The sequence below is a fragment of the Grammomys surdaster genome, unplaced genomic scaffold (genome assembly GCF_004785775.1).
Source record: "Grammomys surdaster isolate TR1022 unplaced genomic scaffold, NIH_TR_1.0 278, whole genome shotgun sequence".
Lineage (NCBI taxonomy): Eukaryota > Metazoa > Chordata > Mammalia > Rodentia > Muridae > Grammomys > Grammomys surdaster.
Genome location: NW_021604719.1, coordinates 10,127,232 through 10,136,071, shown reverse-complemented (window position 1 = coordinate 10,136,071; position 8,840 = coordinate 10,127,232).

Here is an 8,840-nt window from a genome sequence, read left to right as displayed (position 1 = left end):
ATCTGGGGCACAGAAGACTTGCTGGAGAGCCAGCTATGTTCTTTGCTCTAGGAGCTATGACAGGTTTCTAGTGTGACTGTAACAGATGTCCACAAACCCAGCTGCTTCCAACCCACAGATAAATTAGCTTACAGGTCCATCGGTCAGGAGTCTCACCTAAGTGTTACTCAAACAAGATTTCCCTTTGGGGAGCTGTGCAGAAGAATCCATGTGCTTGCTCCTGCCACATTCGGAGTCCACCTGCACTTCCTAACTCAAAGCTCCTTCTTGCTCCCTCAGAGACAGCAGGCCAGAACCACCTGCATCTTCCCTGGTTATGAGCCTCCCGCTCATAAAGAGCCTGGGTTCACACTGGCTCCACCTGGAGAGTTCACTTAACCACACCTGCAGTCTCTTTCGCTACACAAAGCAACATATTCTCAGATCCCAAGTATCAGGATAGGGCTTTTGGTGGGCTCTGTCAGGACCCAGGTACATCCAACATGGCTGCTCTCTAGGCCCTCCCTTCCCCTAAGCATGTCTTGACCATCACTCAGTCTCCTGTCTTGGGGTGCACAGGACTCTCTGCTTTTAAATTTCCATGCCCTCACTAGCTATGCCCACATCCATTTCAACACTGAGGAATCTTGTTTCAAGTTTGGATGTGGAAGATACAGTTCCTCCCTCTCCTAAGCATTTTCCCTAAACCCATAATCTGCTAAATGCTCTCAAATATTTAGGCTTTTAGAACACAAAAGAATAAATAACTTACATAGTCTGTTTCTGATTTTTGGTCATCTGTCTCCTCTTCCTGAGATTATACACCAGGGGGATGGAGGCAAAGGGTTTAAGTATGGGAAGAAAAAAATATAAATTAGTACTTTAAATACTGATTTAAATACAGAGCCTTCTGAGAGATGAGCACAAAGGCACTCAGCAGGGTGGGCCTAGCACAGCTTAAGCATGGCTCCCAAACTCTACCTTCCTCTGGTGTCTTCTCACTTTCCTTCTCCTAAAATTGCCTGGCTTTGATCCAGGAGCACCCTAACCCCTTTTGAATTGGTGCTTCCAATCTGCAGAAAACCCTCATGTGTGTTCTTTTATTTCAGCACACCCAAGACAAGTGACATTTTCACCAAAGACTGTTCTCACCAAGATAGACCAAGCCAAACCAACCCACCTGCATAGCCTGCTAAGATGTCTGGCTTTCTCCCTTCACGCTCAGCCCTTCTACCATCTTTATCTTTGTCTGTTAGTCCAGATAGGCAACCCATTATCCTTTGATACAGCAAAATGGGAAACCCAGGGAAGTTCTTTTCTGCCTTGCCAATATTACAACCCATATCAACACATCTGCCTTCTACTCTTCCACTTGACTTCTTTATCCTGAGGCATCATGCCGACGAAAGATAGACAGAAGCATCCAGCCTTCAAGCCTTAGACTGTCCAATACACACACACATACACACACACACACACACACCTCATATAAAAATACACAATATAAAAACATTTCAAGAAGGCAGTAACTGTAACATACTTGGGGAACAGGAAAGTACATTGTTTTCAAAGGGACAAATACAGAATTTTAATGAAGAAACTTGTTCTAGTTTGTTTTCTGTGATAAACACCATGACCGAAAGCAACTTTCGGAAGGCAATTCATTTTAATTTATCGGTTATAGTCAGTAACTGAGAAGAGGCAAGGCAAAAACTCAGAAACTGTGGAGGAACACTGCTTACCGGCTTGATCTTAAGTCATCCTCCACTTTCAGCTAGTCCTCGTATCCAGCCCAGGTCCCAGGGGTGGGGGTGGGGGGATGGCACCACCCACAGTGGGTTGGGTCCTTCTTCATTTATTAACAATTAAGAGAATGCTCCTCAGACATGCTCACAGATCAATCTGATGGAAGCAAATTCTTTTAAAGTATGTCAAGTTGACAACCAGGATTAGTCATCACAAAAATATAAACAAAAAATGAATAGAGATGACATGGGGCTGGGAATATAGCTCAGTGGTAGAGTCATTATCTTATATGTGTGAGGGCCTGGATTTCAATCCATAGCTCTGAGAAGAAAGAAAGAAAGAAAGAAAGAAAGAAAGAAAGAAAGAAAGAAAGAAAGAAAGAAAGAAAGGAAGGAAGGAAGGAAGGAAGGAAGGAAGGAAGGAAGGAAGAAAGAAAGAAAGAAAGGAAGGAAAAAAGAAATATCTAATCTAACGTAATGGACTTCAGTAGACATTTGCATATGGGAAACAGCACATGAAAGATGCTCAATGTTAGGTACAGAGAAACACAAATGAACACATCAATAAGCAACATCTCCATGGCCACGATGATGGTTACTATTCAACATGTATCAGATTGAAAGTAACAGGTGTTGCTGAGGCCATGGACAGCTGAAACCCTCACACACGTGTAAAATGTAAATGGAGTAGCCATCAAGAAGTACACTTTAGTAGTGTTTCAAATGTTAAACACGGTATTACCATATAACCTAAAAACTCCACTTCTAGGTCAACAGGCAGAAACCCTAAAAATAGATTCTCAAACATAGAGGCGTATGTTCTTACAAACTATGTTGAGAAGAACCTAAAAGAAGAAGCAATGCACATACTCAGCAATAGGCATCATGGTATATTCATAAGTACAATTTATCATATGTAAAAGAAGTGGAGCATTAACACATCCTTTAATGTGTATGAAAGCATCACACTAGATAAGGAAACATCACATAAGAGAAGGAACACAGATTAAAGCTACATGTTCTATGGTTTCACCTGCATAGAGTATCCAGAATTAGTAAACCCATGGGAGGGAAACGCAGATTGGTAATTCACAGGAGATGAAGTAGGAACATGGTAATAGCTTAAATGGTGTATAGAAGGTTTTTTTAAATACCATTTTTGCACCATTTCATAGCATTTTTAGACCATTTTTATTTCAGGATGTGACAGCAACGGTCATCACACAATATTTTGATTGCATGAAGTGCCATTGGATTAGACACTTTAAAGTGGTATGTTAATTTTGTGTTATACACACTCTGTCTCATTTTTTTTTAAAGAAAGAAATGAAGAATTAGCACTAAGAGGACTGAGCTAAGCACTAACTTTAATATCTATTAGCGATGTCACTACAGGCGAGCCACTTTCATTCCACAAGAAGCTAGTTTCTCTGTCTACAAAACGGTGACGTTCTTGTACCACATACTTCACAGAAGAAGTGTGACAACACAGTGAGATACAGTTTAACACAAAAGGCACACATGTCTTCCCTCACAAACCAAGATAAGAAAAGTTTACATTATGTAAAATAAAGGTGACTGTGATATTCTTTTAAAGTAACTTCTTTACCTTTTGAGATTATAATACAAACACATAATTTCTTCCTTCCCTTTTCTTCCTCCAAGCCCCATGCAGTCACTGTGTTCTCTTCCAAATTTACAACATCTCTCTTCAAATGTGTGTGTCTCTGTGTGTGTGTCTCTCTCTGTGTGTGTCTGTGTCTTCGTGTGTGTGTATATGTGTGTATGTGTGTGTATGTATTTTCCTGAATACATAAGCATACCCTATTCAATCTGTATAACATTTCTTGGGTGTTTCTTTGCGGGGTTAATCATTTGAAGTGGATAGCCAGTTGGTGTGGTATCCCTCTTCTGTGGGGAAAACTATTTCTCGCTCTCAGCATTCCGTATCTGTCTGTAGTTCTTTGTCTGGTGATGCGGCCTCCTGGCCTTTCCTCCTTCCACGGCAACATGTCTATTGGTGTCATCACTGTTCAACTCACAATTAGGCACAGCTCCTGCATCTGAGGCTCAGGGATCACTTTTTGAAGAGGGGCAGAAAGACGGTAAGAGCTAGAAGGCAGGGAGCTTAGTACCAGACTGTGTCCCCTAGAAATTTCAGAAGCTACATCCACGAAGCCTCGCTACATATTCCTTTCAAACAAGATTTTTGTTAATTATTAAACAATAATTTTTACTAATTATTTTATTAATTCCATAGACCAAATTTGAACATATTCATCCCCAACTCCTCCCACAAGCACCCTCTCCACCCTCCTCTTCCTTCCCATTCATCTTTGAGTGCCTCCTACAATTGAATCCACTTTGTGTCACCCAGTCAGGAGTGGGAGCTGTCCTGGACTGTGGTCACACCACTAAATAAAACTGACTCTCTCCCAGAAGCTATCAAATCTCAGTTAGGGTTTCTATTGCTGTGAAGAGACACCAAGTTACCATGGTAACTCTTATAAAGGAAAACATTTCATTGGGGCTGGCTGACATGGTCAGAGGTTTAGTTCATTACCATCATAGGGGAAACATGGCAGTGGAAAGATAGATATGGTGCTAGAGGACCTGTGAGTTTTACATCTTTTTTTTTTTTTTTTTTTTGGTTGTTGCGACAGAGTTTCTCTGTGTATCCCTAGCTGTCCTGGAACTTGTTCTGTAGGCTTCAAACTCAGAGATCTACCTGCCTCTGCCTCCTGAGTGCTGGGATTAAAGGCGTGCATAACCAGTTGTCCCCTAACCCTTCTACCCACCATGCCCCACCACCTCATGTTAATTTGCAGAAGACTAGTATTGAGTTCCCCCCTAGGGCCTATAACTTATCTAGCCATAGGATCTGGCTCCTTTAATAGTGTCACATGGGTTACATCTTATGGAGTGAGCCTTAAATCCAACCAGAAAGTGGTTGATTACACCTATAGGGTTCTTCCACTACTGCACCAGTGGGCATATCTTGTCTAGCCAGCCATTGGTATAGTTTACAGTGTTTACCGATGGGTGAGATTGGTAACATTGATACCATTCTTCCCCAGTAGTGCGTATAGCACCTTCCAGCACTATACAAATTAGCCAGTAGGGATAAAGTGACCAGTGAGTACTAGCTTGGTTTCTTGGTCTCTGTGCTGCTAGTATGAGTATGTATTGTCTTCAAAAATAGAGAATTATCATTGAGGACTGGAGGGTAGTCAAGAGTATTGGCAATAACCTATAAAACTTGAAGGTCTATGAGACCCCATTTGCCAACAACTCAAAAAAAGAGGAAATTCATTCCTGATACTGGGGCTTTTATTTGCTAGCATAAGGTGTTTAGTCGGGGTATTGCCCCCATCCATTGTAGAACACTTTCATTAAACTTCTTTTAATATTTGTATATGTCTATGTTTTAGGAAGCTCCTATAGTAGTAGGTTTCATATGGATTCTTTGAAAGGCCTTTAGTGTTAGCTGTCTGTCTCCATATTCCCTTGTCCACCTTATTATCTCGTCCCTTGTCCCCACCTTCCCCATTATTTTAGTTCCCTTTAGTCTTTTTGTTTTGTTTTGTTTTGTTTTGTTTTTGAGACAGGGTTTCTCTGTGTAGTTCTGGCTGTTCTGGAACTCACTCTGTAGACCAGGCTGGCCTCGAACTCAGAAATCCGCCTGTCTCTGCCTCTCAAGTGCTGGGATTAAAGGCGTGCGCCACCACTGCCCAGCCCCTTTAGTCTTTTATACTACAGTGCTTCAGCTCCTTCCCTTGAAGGAGTCTCCTGATTCCACAGCCACTTTTTAAATTCCATCCCTCTATGGGGAATTCCAAATGGAATGCGTATCTGAAGATTCAAAGCTAACATCCACAAACGAGAGATCATATGTGACATCTGTCTTTCTGAATGAACGATTATGTCTAGCTCCACTCATAGGTGGATTTTATAATTTTCTTTTTCTTAACAGGTGAATAATATTCCATCATGTACATGGACCACATTTCCATCATCCATTCATCAGTTGATGGACAACTAGGCCATTTTCATTTCCTGGTCACTCTGAAGAGAATCGAAATCCCACATATTCTTGTTATTGTAATAATGGTCACTAAAATATACACTCAATAAGAAAGTTGAGATCTTCTTTTTTATATCTTAAGGTCCAAGTTGTGATAAATGTACCTTTCTACTTTGAGTTTGTATACTGCCAGAGAATGTAATATATCATTTTGATTCATATGAGTAGGCAACATTTAAAAATGTACTTCACGATATAAACTTATTAGAAAAGTGGCCTTAGGGAGGGAAGATGAAATACACATCACACACTTATGGACAGGTGACAGAACTGTGACTCTGTTGCATATCCAACAGATACAAGTGACACCTAGGTATTTATGGTACATTAGTCTTCCTCCAACAGAGTGATGACAAAAATATGGAGCAAATGAATACGAAAATTTTTAGTTTAAGAAAACATTTAGGATTTATTTCATTGTTGCGGCTTAGTGTTTCATTAACCTATTAGTGAGAAAATGTTCTTTTCCCACATTAAGATAATTCAGCCTTAAAATATGAAGTAACAGGAAAAGTATTAAGGATTATAAAGGATTTCAAGGATTTGGTAAACACTACTAAAAGTCTATCATTTATCTATCTATCCATCATCTATCTATCTTCTATATTATATCATTTATCTCTGTCATCTCTACAGTCCTACCTATCATTTAGTAAGCTAGCTAGTTATCCATCCATCCACCCGTCCATCCATCCACCCACCCATCCATCCATCCACCCATCCATCCACCCACCCATCCATCCATCCATCCATCCATCCATCCATCCACCCATCCATCCATCTACCCACCTGTCTATCCATCCACCCATCCATCCATCCACCCATCCATCCATCCACCCACCCATCCATCCATCCACCCACCCATCCATCCATCCATCCATCCATCCATCCATCCATCCACCCATCCCTCTCTTCCTTCCTCCTTCCCCATCTCCCAACTAAGACATATTTGTGAGGCTAGTATATAGTCTCTCTCCCTTTCTCTCTCTCTGTCTTTCTGTCACACACACACACACACACACACACACTTTTTGATTTTTGTATTCAGGATCTCACTGTATAGGTTAGTCCAGGTTGGCCACAAAGTTGCTGCAAATTCTCTGCCTCTATTAAAATAGTTTAGAGCCCCCTTTTCATCAAATCTAAGAGATTCTATGTCTCAGTGAACCATAAACAGAAAAAGAAACATTGCTTTTGGAGCTGGAGATATGGTGCAAAATTTAAGAGCACTGGCTGCTCTTCCAGAGGATCAAGTTTCAGTTTCCAGCACTCACAGGGCAGCTCACAACTATAACTCCTCTTCAGAGGCTCCAGTACCTTCTTCTGGTCTTCACAGGCAATTCATGAACATGGTGCTTTTATATATGGATGCAGGCGAACATTCATACACATAAAATAAAAGGAAGGATTTGTTATTGAGCATCATGACATGGTGTATTCTGGTGCATGGATACATGATACAACATATTCAATTGCCTATACGTATGTAAGTCTTCATTTAATACCCTCCAAAGTCTCATGAAAAACGTTTGGTCATCTCCTTTGTAGGGATGAGAACACTGAGGTTAAGAGAGGATAATTGTTTAAGGTCCTGTAGCTCACAGTCAAACTCAGGCTCAGGCACAGGGGCTTCTGCCTTAAACAGCAAGGCTTGAGAATATAAGCTAGCAAAGAACATAGTATACCAGCAGCAAAGCGGCCTCCTGCATGTTGAGAGCAGAAAAGCAGACCCAGCCCGGATTTCAGGAATCTTTTCACAAGTATTTGATACGCATCCTCTGAGCTCCTTGAATTACGTGATATGCAGGAGACAGCCTTGTTCCCGCCTACATAGGTCTTTGAGTCTAGACAATGGCTAAGCCATCCAGGCACTGATCTGGTGGCTCTGGAGTGCTATGAAAGTGAAGGCAAACACTGAGGAAGGACCTCCAACTCCCAAGCAAGCTCAAGATGATGGGGAGGAGGTGAAAAGAAGTCGTTTAACAGCAGCAAACAGAATGAGCATAACAAGAGGTCTTTGATAGATTCAACGGGCATTGACACGGTGGACAACCAGCTAGAGCCAAGACAACAAGCTCTGTCTCATAAGGCACTACAATGTGCTAGGATATATCTTCTGTTTCAGAAAAGGGCATCTACTAAGAGGAGGTTGCTTTCTGTTGAATGATCGAGGGGCATTTAAAGATTTCATTATTATCTTAAAAGGGACATGGAGATAAGATACTCTTCGGTGTAGGAAGCCTGGTTAGCCTAAGGGCACAGGGTGTGGTGCTCCATACCAGATTACATACAGGCAACGACCACAGAATTGGGGCATTCAGGTCGTGTCTCACTCCAATGCATCTAACTGTGGAAACTCAATCAGGTCCAGAAATGAATCAATTTCCTTTGCCTGTGTCCTTAAATTTGATGAATAGAGCCTTTGCTTAGAGCGACTGAAGCTGCTATTCATCTCAGTTAGTTGCTAAATAAAACGTTGTTCTTGGATGTAATTCTGGTGAATATGACTTTGGAGATTTTTCTCGTTTAACTATGTAAGCCCAAATTATTCCCCAAGTGATTCTACACTTGGGCTATTTTTGTTACACATGCTCCATATTTCTTTCCACGTTAGACTAGCAACTTAGAAGACCACATTTTTTGTTGTTGCTGTTGAATACAAGGAAAGTCTAGCACGTACACACATAACAAATAAACAACACATCCTCAATTAAGAATTGCTTTTATTTCTTATATGTAAATATGGGTGTGTGGTGTATGTGTGTGTATACATCACATCATGTGTGTACTCATGCAGCATGTGTATGGAGTGTGTGTATGCATACCTATGTATCTCTGTGTGTGTCGTATGTATGTGTGTATGTATGTATGTATGTATGTGTATATGTATGTGTTATATATATGTGTGTGTATGTATGTATGTGTGTATGTATGTATGTGTGTATGTGTATGTATGTATGTATGTATATATGATGTATGTATGCGTGTATGTATGTATGTGTATGTATGCATGTATCTGTGTATGTATGTGT